Source organism: Castanea sativa, chromosome 1 (assembly GCF_040712315.1).
Source record: "Castanea sativa cultivar Marrone di Chiusa Pesio chromosome 1, ASM4071231v1".
Taxonomy (NCBI): Eukaryota; Viridiplantae; Streptophyta; class Magnoliopsida; order Fagales; family Fagaceae; genus Castanea; species Castanea sativa.
In genome coordinates, this window is record NC_134013.1 from 51,325,931 (window position 1) to 51,341,944 (window position 16,014).

Genomic DNA, 16,014 nt, shown 5'->3' on the forward strand with positions numbered 1-16,014 from the left:
TATCTAGATGAACAGACAATATATAATAAATGAATGCTTAGGCAAATATTCCATTTAATATTTTTTGTTTATTCATCTTTTGACTTATTTAAAAATATATTCCATATACTTTCTAATCTAGAAGAGTAGATATTCATATTCTACATGAGCACAATATAACGGAAGAAACTCATAACAAACTTTAGGGATAATAATTTAATGATTTAACTATTTTTAGAGATAATTTTATAACTAAGTTCATACAAATAAGTTCTAAACACTCCCTCTCTCACAAACTTTAAAAACTACTATTCAAGCATAAATAAATAAAGATACGACAACTACCAAAATAGCTTTCACAGGAATATTTCCAAATTCCCAAGGTCATTATACACAAAGGCAAAACAAATCTCCAGTGTACAACTCCTAATCTCCACTTGAAAATATTATTTGCAAAATAAGAGAATTCATACCTAAAAAATAATTCATTTAGAAGGAAATAAAATAAATCAATATATATTTTCTCTTGTTAATGGAGGCTTGCAATTAGTATGTACTTCCCTCCCTTTACCACCCGTCTGAAACAATTGGAAGAATACTTTACATAAATATACTTGGGAGATAAAGTAATTATGAAAGATACCATTTATTTCAACACAGAAAAAAAAAAAAAAAAAAAGAATAATCATAATGAATTGAAAAGCAAGCAAATGGATGGCTTAGGGATGATGATCCAATATGTTTTGATAATATTGAACATCAATGCAAGAACCTATAGGTGACTTTCATTAAACATTACATTTATTATGAATTCTATCCAATACATGCTAGAAACTTTTAATTCAAACACTTTTCACAACTAAAGAAAATCAAATATGACTACAAACGATGTGAAAAAAAAAAATTAAAACTTTATTAGCAAAATATATTAAAAAACAAACATAGACTAAATACAATAGAAATTGATAAGGAACTTCATTGCACAACTTTCCAATCAAAGCACAGAAACGTACAAAAATAAATAAAATGCTAAATGTACTACTAATTATATATGTTATATGTGTTTCACATTTATGTAAAAACAGGCCTAATAGATGCGTCTAATGAGGGAAACATGAAAAGAAAAATCCTTTGTCGGCTTGAATTTATTTGCCTTAGTCAAATGAGTTCAATGCTGTTCTAGATAGAGAGACTTTCAAAAGATTACAAACCCCAAGAAATTGCATGTTGGAGATAGTGAGTTTTTGAAAAAACAATGTAATGGTTAAAAAAGCCTATCAAACTAATGGTTAAATAGAGACAAATAGAAATGCATATCATTAGCTAATATAAAGACATAATACAATAGCTAAGACATAGGCAGCAAGAACATTAAAAAATCTTATCAGATTAATATGAAATTGAAGTATTTTAAACATAATATACAAAGTTTGAGAAAAGTAATTTTGTAATTTTTCTGTTATTCGAATCTTAAAACTTTCTCCTGTGTTAAACCCAAAAACAGTTCTAATTATAAGATATCACATTAAGGAATCATGAATTAAAAGAAAAGATACCAAATGTCAAATTTGAAGATAACTACTATAAAAATAAAAAATGAAAAAAATAAAATAAAATAAAAGTCAGCAGTGAATTTGAATAGAGACAATTAAACATCTTACACTTCTAAAGTGATCAAGCAGGCATCCAATTCATATTCATTTGTAGGCCCAAAATGTCCTAACTATAAATGAAGCAAGGGGAAGGTGATTGTTGCTACCATTTTGAATTAAAAAAGGTAATAATTTCAGTTGCTCGAGTCTTTACAAACAATTAAATGTTATTTTTCATGAGAGAGGGCTGTAGATCATGATAGGCCAAGAATGTATTAATTCTTAGGTAAATTAACCAATTAATTAGGCAAGTGAATTAATTAAGTCAATTTAACATGCAATATGTGTGGTAGCACAAACAAATCACCAAATAACTAAATGCAGTGAAAATTAAATTTGACACGGGTGATTTATTTAAGAATGGGGAAAACCACCGAGACAAAACTCCACCGGGTGAATTTAAGGTCAACACTCTCGAGAATCCACTATTATCAAAACAAACGGTTACAAGTAAAGGAATTCTAATACCTTATACTAATCTAAAGTTGAACTTTTACCCCAATACACAATTGGACTTACAATGTAGTGACAATTTATACTTTCAATGCACGGCTACCAGTATGTGACTAACCAATTAATGTGTGGATCCCAGTACGTAGCTTACTCTTTTGCACAAATCCAAGTATGTGATTAACACACCAACTTGAGAAAGATGTTGGCTGCAAAGTTCTTCAGTTCATCCACACGATGAAGATCAAGAAGCTCATTGGTTACAAAAACCTACGGCGTACAACTGCAACAACTTCTTCAAGAGAAAAATGAACTAGGACAAATTGTCTCCGGTCACAATTTGAGTAAATAATCACTTTGTATCAAGTTGCATCCGGTTGCGTCACCTTAAACGACCCTTAAAATCTTTATATATGTTTATAGTTATGAGAAAAGAAACCCTACATAAATAGCTTAGATATGCTTGAAAAACATATCTGGAAATCTGATTTTCGTAAATCTCGATAGATATGTTATCTGTCGAGTTGCTGTCAAGCATCGGGCTAAATCCCATTTTAAACCTCGATAGATACAATCTGTCGAGTTATTTGTCGAGTTTTAAAATACAACACTTCTTCACTTGTTTCTTGAACAGATTTGCATGGCTCTAACTCTTGACTTGAACAATATGTTGCTTGAATACTTAAACCATCCTAGATCTAAATGACAATATGTTGCTTGAATACTTAAACCATCCTAGATCTAAATGACAAGTAAAGTGTATTTTGTTATAGGATTATCCAATTCTAAATGACATATGTTCATAACAAATTCCACATATGTCCTACCAATCTCTCCCTTTGGCAATCCGTGAAAAACCATAACAAACAAATGAAATATGAGAGAAGTCATAAATCACTCAATTCATTCTCACTTGTTGAATACAATAAAATTTAATCCTAACATAAACTCTTGAAAAACTTTGCAAGAAGAGAATTCATGGTATGATAGATTTTGACAACCTGTATTTCTGAAACACTTTAAACAAAATTTATCAAGGCATCTTAGTGTGAAACAGAAAATAAAATATTACATACATAAGAAACATGTGTATAAAAAGAGAAAAAAAAAAAAACAACACATGGAGAGATAGGTGAAACATGATAACAACATTATATATATATATATATATATATATATCAAAGATAAATACAATGTTTACTATCACTAAGTGGTCATAAGACCTGTACAAGAGGATAAAGTACCTAAAATAGAAAGAAAAGAAAAGATACATAAGTTCTTACTACATCCCTTAAAAAACAACACTCCCCCTAATAAAAAGGTTCTATGCTAACTCTCCCCCAAGTATATGACTACTCTCATACCCAAAACTACTTTCCCTTTTTGTCACGAATGACAAAGGACAAGTCACTGAGAAGCAGTCATCTCCTCATCACTAAAAGAGCTAGCATCCTCATCCTCATCATCATCACCAAAGCCATCATCATTGTCCTTGTCCTTTGAAGCTTGTGGAGATGGAGAGGGAGAAGCAACGAAGCCACCAAGGTGAGCCTGACGTCATGCAATATGACCCATACGAGTGTTCACCTTGTACAACTTAGTAGTGAGAGTATCAAGGCGAGCATCCATGCTCTGAAATTACGTCATGATTGCCTCAAGCGTCACACCACCCGCGAAAGAGGAAGGAACAGAGGTGGATGGAGGAGTCGCCGTCTTGGTCCAGGGCCGATTCAGTTGAAGTTGGGGCTCACTCCGTCGAATAGTACTGGCGTCAATGGCACACATGAAGGGAAAGTGATCAGACTCGAGATAGGAGATAGAGAAGTGGCGAGTGATCCTTGTGATAGCAGACGGAAAGATAAGCTTAGCATCACAGGTCACTGTATCCTTATAAACATCTATAATGGAGAGAATGAAATGAGAGGGAAAGTCAATAGAAAGGTCCTCAATGAGGGACAACAAAAAGCGAGCACGAGGATCAGTAATAGAATTATAGTGAAACAAGGGATGAAGAACAAATGTCATCACCATATTTAGAAACCTCAGACATTTTACAAAGCCCGAGCATGAGGTGCTTTGATACTCACCCTATGAAGAAGGTGTCTCACAAAAGAGAGACAAAAGTTCGTCTTTGTTTACAGTCCTCAGACGTGGACATTTGGGGTAATCAGGATGTGATTCTCTTAGAACATGTAGCACGTCAGAGATAAGCTCCAGAGTAACTACTATACGTGTACCTTGTACAAATTAATAAATTGAGGTACAGAAAAATCAAAACCACGGGTATCTCACATAGAGATTCCCAACCCCTCTTATGAACGACAGACGGTAGAGTAGTATCGGAGAAGTCCGATAGGATAACGTGGCGTTTCGAATGAATGCCACATTTGGAGAAGCTCTTCGAGAAGTCCTTACGGGCCTTCTCATCACGGAACGTGACATGGAAAGAATTAGGATCAGAAGATGATGCCTTAGAACGAAGAGGGTTTTGCAACAGAGTGGATTTGCTCTTGGATGCCATTGTGCAAACTATCCGAGAAAGAGAGAGAGAGAGAGAGAGAAGCAGAAAAACACCATCAACAAAAAGTACCAAAATATGGAAAAGAAAAGGTATATATGCATAAACAATGCATGATCATGTGACGTGCAACAAAAAATATATCATGGGTTCAGCCCAATCCAATCCTACAAAGCACACAAAATTTCAACATAAAGACACATCAATAATGCATGAAAAATTGTGAGAATGCAAATGTAATACAATACATGAGCATATAACATCATATACGCAAAACCGAACCCAAAAAATTTCACAAAATACACAATTTTTAACAACCCCAAAAATTTAAAAAAAACCCAAAACCTAGGTCTAAATGCGTGAAATGCATGAAAAATGAGAGAAAAGAGAAGCTTACCAAAGGGAAAAAAGCAAGGATTAGGCAGAAGACCAAGAGGGTTTGAGGTTTAGAGTGAAAAAAGAGTATTTGGGAGGTGAAAAGACAAAAACTGTCAAGAGAGAACGAGAGAAATAAGATCAGATTTTGCGCTGGATCTATTTAAAGAAAATGTGTCTCAATGGATCGAGGATCTATTGACATTCTGTCGAGCACTAATTCTCGACAGATAAATTTGTCTAGGTGCCGTTGAGAATCTATCGACGGCAAAAGTATCTTGATGGATCGAACAACTGTCAAGAAACTATTGGCCAGACAGAAACTTTCTCGATGGATTAAAAATCTGTCGAGAAGTTATCGAGTCAAATTCTAAATAGCTCGATAGCTCAATAGATCGAAGATACGTTAAGATATGTCAAGAAGCAGAAGTTCAAGGGTCTTGATGGATAGCTATTTGTCGAGAAGCTGGTGAGCTTGATAAAAATAGATTTTTTAAAGAGGAGAAAAACATAGAAATGAATGCAATCAAGCAAGTTACTCAACCAAATATCCAATCAACATGTTAAGCTCTCAAACACACTTCTCAACAAGAAAAAAGTAAAGCATTCAAGATCCAAACACACACACACACACACACAACAAGCCTTACCAATTTTATATTTCAAAAACAAGTCAAGACAGTTTAGTGAGCATACAAAAACACATGTATTCCTTGTGATGACCAAATCACATTGTACCTGCACATATATCAAAAGTAGCAAAGAATTTTGCGTGTTGTGTGTGAAAATATCGCAAGATTACATAAGTGTTTCATGTTATAACAATTTGAGATATGAGAAAATCAATTTAACTCACACAATCATAATTGTTTGATGGGGACTATCACCTTCGAGGTACATCATATAACTCAAATCTCCTAGAAACATACTTGCAACCATATTTAAAAGCATTTTAGTTCTTTTTGCTTTTGATTTTCTTTGCATATTTTTTCTTTTGAGCATATCATGCATAAGCAGATAAAAGAGGGACAAAATACCCAATTACGTTAAGCTTTAAATATCACAATTTTGCTATGTCAAAGCATACAGATGTTATACATGATTGGCGAGCTTAAATAGTAAGATGGCTACTTATGCCTTTCTCTTAGGATTTTTTTAGTCATTCTCGTCAAAATAAGTGATATGATTGTTAAGTGTAAGAGATTACTTAATCTTACTCATCACAAACACAAGCCACAAAACTCACTTACTTAGTTGTGCATTGAGATGCTTATCTAAGCTACAAAAAATACATAGTTTAGAAAACCTTGTTTCAATGGTCATCCAAGGTACATAAGTACCAATGTATACAAAACACATTGTTTTTGTATTTTTCAATTTTTTCAATTTTTTTTTTATGAAAAAAAATAAGGCAAAAATTAAAAGCAAACAAACAAAAACATGCTAAAAACAAAGCATAGCATTAAAACTAGACTAACTCAAAAACAAGAAAGCAAAACACACAAGTAATGCATAAACAAAAAGGGAGGGAGAGAGAAAAAGTGACTAAATCACTTTGAGTTTTTTTCCTTCCACACCTTGGAAAAACTTTTCCGTTTGGTTAACCCTTGATCCGACAGTGAGAGAGAAGAATTGATACTATTCAAGTTCGAAAGGAACATGAAGGCCTTAAGAAAATCTCGAAAATGAGCAAAAGATGATGGAAACTGATTCTGGTTTCCAAATGAGATACTGTTGCTTTGTTAAGTGGCTAACCACTTGTAACAATTAGGTCAAGTATGTTCTATAGCTCCATAATGATGATAGAGATGCTGCTTCTTTTGTTTAGACTTTTGATTATTACCCTTCTTAGTCTTAGAGCTTTTAATTTCTTTCTTTTCAAACTTAGAAGGTGTTCCTAAGATAGATTTACCCTTGTCTATGTTCTCACTAACTAAAACAGTTTTAACATCATTGTTCTCAAAATCAACATTATTAGCAGGTTAAACAAACACAGTAGTACTAGAAGAAGCAATATTAGGAGAAGAGAAATCATACCCCAAGCCGGTTCTATCAAAAGCAAATTTTTGAACGCTAAGCATCTCATTAAGCTTTGCACTAAAAGTTCTCTCCAATTGAGCTCTAACTTTTAATAGGTTAACTTCAAGTTTCTTGGTCCTTTCAGCCAGGAAATTGTTCTCAAATCGTAATACTCCAATGGTCTGATTAGCTTCATCAACCTTTGTTGAGAGCTCTTTTCAATCAAATTCCACATCACTAGCTTTTTGGTGGCCAACCTATACAGTTTCTCATGCTTTTCAAAGACCTTATACAATTTTGCATAGGCTGTATGGATGTCATCCTGTTCATCCATTTTCTCAAACTTAAACTCCACCAAGTCCTTTTCTTCATCTACATCTTCAACAATCCCTTCAGAAGGATTTACTGTAGCAGTGAAGGCATTTAAGATTCTCTCATCATCATTGTCATCTGAATCATCCTCAGGCTCGATGCCACTCAAGGTGGCAACAAAGACTTTGCTTTTCCCAATGGTCTTGAGATAAGTTAGGACATTCTTGTTTCATATGTCTAAAGTCTTGACATCCGAAGCACTTTGGTACGTAGGGAACAGTGTACTGACCACTATCCCTAGCATCCTTCTTCCCTTTACTTCAGCCTTTGAACTGTAAAGAACCTGATTACTTTTGGTCCTTGTCAAATCCTTTTGCATTGACATTCTTCATAAACTTTTGGAACTACCTCATGATATAGGATTTCATCTTAGAATCTTCATCACCAGAAGACTCATCGGTGTCACTACTTTTAGCCTTTAGTACCATGCTCTTGCTCTTGCTTGATTTCCCAATCTTAGTCAAACCCAATTCATGGGTTTACAAGTTGCCAACCAGCTTCGCCAACGGAATAGAATCAATATCCTCTAATTCTTCAATGGCAGTGATCTTGACATGAAATCTCTCCGATAGAGATCTGAGCACCTTTCTTAAAACCTTGGGTTTGTGAATGGTTTTCCCAAGATTAAAAACCGAGTTCACTATGTCCTTTAGCTTAGCATAGAATTCATCAAATGACTCATCCCTCTCCATCGTAATTTCTTCAAAGCTTGCAGCAAGCCTTTGAAGCTTTGAATCCTTAACAACCTTAGTTCCTTCGTAGGTTGTCTGGAGGATGGTCCGTACTTCCTTAGCCGAGTGGAGAATATCTTCTTAAACTCCTCATTTGTGGTAACACTGAATAAAGCATTCAATACTCTGCTGTTGAAGCATGCTGCTTTGATCTTAGCATCATCCCAATCAGCCGGAGCTTCCTTTGGCTTGGTCTAGCCTATCTCCATAGCTTGCCACACCTTCTCATCTAAAGACTGCAAGAAAGCTCCCATGCATACTTTCTAATATGCATAATTAGTGCCATCAAATAAATGAGGTATAATTAAAGATTGTGGTCTATCCATGACAAATAGGGGTCAATGGATCACACAGCAAAGATTAAAACATAATCAGAGTGTGCCCACTCTGATACCACTTGATAGGCCAAGAATGTATTGATCCTTTAGGTAAATTAACAAATTAATTAGCCAAGTGAATAATTAAGTCAATTTAATATACAATATGCATGGTAGCATAAACAAATCACTAAATAATTAAATGCAGCGGAAATTAAATTTGACACGGATGATTTGTTTATGAATAGGAAAAACCACCGAGGCAAAACCCCACCAGGTGAATTTAAGGTCACCACTCTTGACAATTTACTATTATCAAAACAAACGGTTACAAGTAAAAGAATCATAGTACCTTATACCAACCTATAGTTGAACCCTTACCCCAACACACAATTGGACTTGCAATGTAGTGACAATATCTCCTTTCAATGCTCGACTCTCAGTACGTGACTAACCAATCGATGTGCAGATCCTAGTATGCAGCTTACTCTTATACACAAATCCAAGTATGTGACTAACACACCAATTTGAGAAAAATGTTAGCTACAAAATTCTTCAGTTCATCCACACGATGAAAATCAATAAGCTTCTTGGTTACAAAACCCTACGGCGAACAAACACCGCAACTTCTTCAAGAGAAAGATGAACTAAGGCAAATTGTCTCTTGTCACAATTTGAATGAATAATCACTTTGCATCAAATTGCATCCGGTTGCGTCACCTTAGATGACCCTTAAAATAATCTTTATATATGTCTAGGGTTGTGAGGAAAAAAACCCTACATAAATAGCTTGGATATGCATAAAAAACAGATCTAGAAATCTAATTTTCGTAAATCTCGATAGATAGGTAATCTGTCGAGCTATCTGTTGAGCTTTAAAATACAACATTTCTTCATTTGTTTTTTGAACAGATTTACATGGCTCTAACACTTGACTTGAACAATATATTGCTTGAAGACTTAAACCATCCTAAATCTACCTAATTACAAGTAAAGTGCGTTTTGTCAAATGATTAGTCAATTCTAAATGACATATGTTCATAACAAGTTCCACATATGTCATAATAGATCATACTAGTTTTATGCAGATTTTAAAAGGGGAAGATGAAAGAAAAAAAATTATAAAAATTCAAAGAAAAGACAAGAAAAGAACCAATTTATTTTAATTAGATACAAATCCAACCACAATTCTTCCAACATACAATCTAAATGCATAAATATAGAGAATCAGGACATTTTGGAAGTAGTTTAACATAGAAACAATTTCAAAATACAAAATAATTTCAACTTAAGAGACATAATGCTATGATGTTAACTGTTTCATTTGGTCATAGCTAGCTGGGTTAACAACATTTACTATATCATTTTGTGTTACATTAGGGCCAAGGCTAGTCCAATAATTTTCTTAACAGATTTGTGAAGGACATAATAGCTTACACTCATGATTCTTGTATTTGAATTCAGTCAACTCTTCAACTCAAAGCTTTGTTGATCTGGGTAAAAAGTGACAATTCCCCTACTACATAGCTAATTTTTCTTTTAACTTGCGCATGCTTATATATCTAAAGCATTTAAAGAATGTAGATGTTGGTGGTACTGAACTCTTAACTTCCAAGGATTTGTTCACAAATGGTGGACATATTATACCTAAGCACTTATTATCTCTAACTCATGCATAAATCATTATGAAATTTGTAATTCTAATGCCTATAGTGTTTTTTTTTTAAAGAAACTTCTATAGCTCACAATATCAATGGAATAAGAATAACAAATTCAAAAAAAATATAAATTATACAGTAAACAAAGAAGGCACCGAATTACCAATCAGAGTAAGTATTGGCTTTGCAATGCCCCAATTTATACTATCTTCCTTTTGCCTTGCTCTTCATCATTTATCGGCCAACAATCTCTTCTTTTTTTCTTTTTCTTTTTTTTCTATATCAATTAACACATGTCTAAACAAATAAAAAACAACAAAACTAAACTTTATGTGATATACCAGAACATTAATAGTGAAACTAACACAAATCCAAATATTTTATTAATAGTGAAACAAAAACAAATCCAAATATTTAATTAGATTGTAAAAAGGGGAAACTCAATACAGATCAAACCAAAAAAAGAATCAAACAAAACCTGTCAAAAAAAAAAAATCCATCTGAGTTTCTCATAAAAGACCTTAACACAACAAATTTTTCCAACATACTCAAAATATGTCTTTACCTGCACATCACAGGGTCCAATTGTACCCTTATGGCCTGCAGAATCTTGATGAGTAATGCCTCCCTAAAATCCAAAAAACCCAATTTTAATTTCTTTACAATTAAACCTGATAATAATCAAGTAATTGAATAGCTTTGTGACAAAGTGTACTTGTAACATGTATGTGACTGAAAACCTGTAAAACAGAATTCATATCAGAAAAAAAATGAAATTATCATATACAATGAGTCAAAAATAATGAACGCCACATAATATCAAAAACAACAATGAGTGCAGAACATCTGTGTGGATGAACTAGAAATCCACCAAGAGGAATCACTGCAATCCATATCAATCAAAGAAAATTGAAACTTGAAAAAGATCAGAATGAAAATTTTCATACATTATAAATAGTCAAACATCAAAAGAATCCAAATTCTTCAAGTCAATCTTGAAAATATAATACCTAGATGATAAAAACTCAAGAAAACAAAATAACCATGAATCAAAATTGACACAAACCAAACTTTAAGGACTGAGAGGAGTGAGGCCTCACTAAAACATCAACCAAACTTTAAGGAGTGAGAGGACTATGGTTGGAGAGGGAGTTGGGGCGACCTTGGAGGTAGAATGCTCGACATTTTTGGTGGAATCAGAAATTTTGAAGTGAATGGGAGCAAAAGAAATAGAGCTAGAAAAGAGTCAGTTTTTTTTTTTCTTCTTCAAAGATATTGCGTTGCTCGCATGGTATATATGTAACTCTAACATCAAATTCTCCAAAAGAAACTTAGAATCTACCAAGATTTTTCTCTACAAATGTTTGGCTGCCCCAACTTTATCATGTGAAGAATTGGAACAGAAGAAAAACAAATGGGAAGAATTGGAGTTTGATTTTCAAATTAAACTCAGATTTAAGGGATTAAGATTTGAAATTATATATCAACAAATAACACATATTGCTTCTGTACTATTTTTTCAGAAAATAAACTGAACAATGGGGAGGAAAAAACGGAGTGAAACAGAACAAATAATATGGAGAATCACCTTCACCTTCGACTAACTTGAAAGCTCATCCTTCAAGACTTGTAGTGTCCAATCTTCTAAATCTTGGTTGCTTCAATAGATTTTCTTTTGATATAGAGCAATGTGAGTATTATCGACAACTATAATAAAACACATTGTAGACAATCCATTAAATGATGAAAACAACATCAAACAGTGATATAGATGAGTATATTACAAATTAACAATTGAAGCTGAATTTAACTCCAACTATCAAACGAAATTTGGTTTATCAAATAAAGTAATAAACAAACTTTAATACAATCAATCACCCAACTAAAAAAATGGCGTAGTACTCTTAAATTTTACCGGCTTAAATAGATCATTGGTTTTTTTTTTTTTTTTTGTGGCATTCAAAAAAAAAATTAAAAATTAAAATGAGACACACATGTTCAGGAATCTTGAATAGCCATACTAACCAACCCAAACCTTCAAAACAGAAATAAAACTGGCACAAAATGCAAAATAGCAGCAGCCCCAACATAACATTCCGCAGTCTAGCATATCAAAAACTGAAAAATTATATTACCCATTGAACTTGTTTACTGTTTCTTAATGTACAAAACTAACTTACATTTTCAATGCCCATATAATAAATTATAGAAAGGGAAAACCAATGTAAGATAAATACAACAAAAAACACCACACATCAAACCAAAACAAACCCAGAATCAAAACCAAATTAAAGAATCCCAGGAAAATAAAAATCCAACAAAAATTGCATAAAAAAAATTCAATACCAGAATTTTAATGATTCTTCTTGGGCATAACTTTGACAACAAAGGAAGAAGAAGACGTGAAAACACTGCAAAAAACAAAAAATCAATTAAGAGGAAAGAGAAACAGGAAAAGAAGCACACCACGAAGCAACGATCGGCTTTTCTGAAGGATGGCTCAGTTGGCTGGGTCGGACTAATGGACGGGCTGGGAGGCGATAGTGGAGGCCACTTTGGCCTTCAACGGCGGGGATGTCAACAGCCCCAGTTTAGATTAAGCCCTCTTCTTTATTGTTGTTAGATTCATAGAAAGGCGAGAGATAAAGAAGAAGGAAGGGTTGTGCAAATTTGTGCACTTGTTATTATAGGGTTGTATCATACCGTGTCAGACTCAAATGAGGAAGATGGAGAAATTGTTTCAATCATGTGCAGTTACAGAGAGAGGAAGAGAGAAGACAAATATAAAGAAGAATTAAGAAAGAAAAAGTATTTATATTTTTGGGGAAAGGAATATTTAAAAGGCCAAAACGTTGTCTGTTTCTGTAGTTTAGTATATTTTTCTACTTATAGGTGTTATCTTTTATAACGAAATATAAACTAAAATTATTAGGAAAGATGTGAAATTTATAACTTTCCTGTGGGGTAGTGCAACTGAACACCAACCATAGCGAAAAATGATACTGAAATGTTACTCTTATTCCACCAAATGAAAAGGCACAATGTTTTGTTATTTTAAAATGTAAACGCGGCATAAATTTATGTAGTCACATTGCACAATGAGACACGGTCAACAAAAAGTCAAATGTTTCGACTATTAGTTATTATATAGATATAAATATATAGATATAGATTATGATTGATAATTCTTTGGTATGTAATTGCGCCTTAACATAATCCTTGAAACTTACTAGAAAGATAAAATAGTTTGAGTGGAGCAGTTTGAATAATTTTTTTTACTAGAGATATTTTGCTAAGCTTGGTGGAGAAGAGAAGTATTGCCTAGAGGCGCAAGCCTCTTGGAGTAGTTTGAGGCAAGAGCCCTAGATGGACATCACAAATATGTATCATTTTAAACTCATAAGAGCACCTTGTTTGTTTGGTTGATGGTTGCGACTGTTGGCCTTCTTTGATTTTCTTTTTAAGTGACTCTAGGATAGTGAGTCACTCGCCTTTTGCTTGCAATTGGCAAAATAGGTTCCGAGATAGTGAACATGTCGTTGCTCATTTCCTGAGCAACAAAGGTGGGAATTCGGACATACAAATCCCACGCGACTCTACGGAGTTGCACCTTGCCACATGTATGCGTGTTGCATGCCGTGTGCATGGGTTGGGCTTGAGTTGTACGTTGAAACAAAATTTTTTATCTCTAAATTTTTTTTGATTTTGTTAGTGGAGCTCACGAATCAAAAGAGGGGCCTCTGTAGACATCGCATTTTGTACCCTTTACGACTTGGGCCCCGATTCCCTAATGAACTAAAATTCTAAAGTCCAAGGTTAGTTTAGGGCTCGATCAGATTACAAATTGACTTGAGAAATGTTAAAATGAAAAATATAACTTTTTTATGAGCAAATAAATCTATTTTTGAAAAATAAAAGCTAAGAAAACCTCAGCCTGCTTATACAGGCAAGGACCTGCGTGCGTAGGCACAAACCTGCGCACACAGCTAGGTTTCAGAAACTATGAAAGACAAGTTTTTCTGCATTATTGTTGAGGTTTTGAATGAATCCCACATCGTCTAAAAGTCGTTCCAAACCCCCATTTTCCAACTATATAAAGCCATACATGGTACCTTTTCAAAACATGTAGAAAATCCTAAGGGAAAACCTAATTTTCACTCAAAATAGTGAATCAAAGAAGGAGTTTTTCAAAAAGAATTATCAAGTCAATTTTCTTTTGATAGGGACCATTTCTAGTCTTGATCTTATGAGTTTAAGATTACTAATCAATTTTGTATTTGATTGTGAATAGATTAACTAAGAGGAACAGTCAAAATCAAATTTGAAAAGGTTCTTGTTTAAGGCATTGAGTTCTAAACTTTTCCTTTTCATTTCTTCTTTTTATGATGTTTTAATCTATTTTCTTGTGTTGTTTATATGTTAATATGTTGGTTTAGTTTAGGTTTATGTAGTTTTTATATTCTAAAGCATGCTAGGTTGTTAGATCTACAGTTTTAAAGCTTTGCTCTGTTTTTCTGCATTTCTGTTCTAGGCTAGGATTTTTTAGCGTGTTTGTGTACGCATGTGTAGATATCGTATTTTGTCCACCCTCAAGTTGCGTGCCAAACCCCGAAAATCTCAAAAAATATTAACCTTCTTCCATGGGGCTAGGGAAACATCTGGATTGACGTGGCATAACCCGTTTAGGCATCAAAGCACTCAACGTGGCGTTTCAAGTCAAATTGAACAAGATGCCCCTGGTCAACCCTGGGTAGACCAAAAGTCAAAACTGGTCAAAATCATCCCAAAATGACATTTTCATGTTTCTACATCAAACTCGAGCTACTCGGTAATTTTCGTCAATTTTGACAAAGTTTGACTCGAGGTTGACTCTAGAGGGCCTGAAAACCCTACTTCTGATCCAACCATCAGAACAGGTTAAGACCAACACTATTGCAAAGATTATTGAATTCATTTTCCAATGACTATTCGTGGGTCGAAATCGGATTTAAAATGGTTGAGATATCTTGGAAACCGTGCAAAGTGTGTCAGCTCGCTTCCTAAGGCCATAAATTTTGATATGACTGTTGGATTTCTAATGTTTTTAGTGTTCTAGAAACTACAAATCTAGACTCAGGTCCTTCCAAGTTGACGGCCACTAAGTGGCCGCCAAAGTTGAAAAGTCACCTTTTTGATATAAATACCCTAGACCCCCCTAAAAAAAAAAAAAAACAAAACAAAACAAAATTGGGCGATTTAGAGTATTTTGTAGGCACATTCTCTCTCTCTCTCTCTCTCTCTCTCTCTCTCTCTCTCCTCTCTAAATTTTCTCCTAAACACATAAAAAAACCTTTGATTCCTCTCTTCTCTCAACAATCTTCTTGCACTATTTTTCCTTTCCTTGGTCTTTGAATTTGAGGTTTAAGGGTGTAGATGTATCTTTTTTGCTACAATCTACACCCTTTGCTTTATCTTTGTTCATAGCATGTCAATTTGATTTCTATAGTATATATTTGCTTTATCTTGCTTCTTAGCATGTTTTATAGCCTTTTTAGCATATCTTCTTACTTTTTGCCGTGTTTTGCCACTTTGATGATGTTGGCCTAGACTTCTTGGGTTATGATATGCCTAAATTTTGTGTTTGTGCTTAGATCCATGTGCCTAGGTGCCTTTTAGCAAGCCTATGCTTAGATCTACTTGTTTCCAAGCTTTTTGTCACATTTATGCCTAGATCTATTTGTTTATGTGCTCCTTGCTATGCTTATGCTTAGATCTATATATTTGTGTGCTCCATGCCATGTTCATGTGTTTATATCTACATATTGGCTGCAATGTCATATGCATCTAAATCCTTTTTGTCTCTTCTTGTACCTCTTTCTTTTGTTTTGGCCCTTTAAGTAGGGTGTAGATCTAGATCTTGTGGTCTAGGCCTACATCCATATACCTATGCTTATTTCAAAGGGT

The 16,014-nt window shown here is 33.9% G+C and overlaps 1 long non-coding RNA gene across 2 annotated transcripts; it reads right to left on the reverse strand.

Moving 5' to 3' along the window:
• Positions 1–362: 362 nt before the first annotated feature.
• On the reverse strand, positions 363–12,923 carry LOC142643548 (uncharacterized). 2 transcript variants are annotated; one of them, XR_012845884.1, is made up of 3 exons: positions 12,418–12,923; positions 10,637–11,778; positions 363–557 (listed from the first exon to the last, which is right to left on the reverse strand). It is a non-coding gene; the product is annotated as an uncharacterized LOC142643548 (long non-coding RNA). The 2 variants fall into 2 exon arrangements; XR_012845883.1 differs by lacking the exon at positions 363–557 and adding an exon at positions 10,384–10,549.
• Between the last annotated feature and the right edge of the window lie 3,091 nt (positions 12,924–16,014).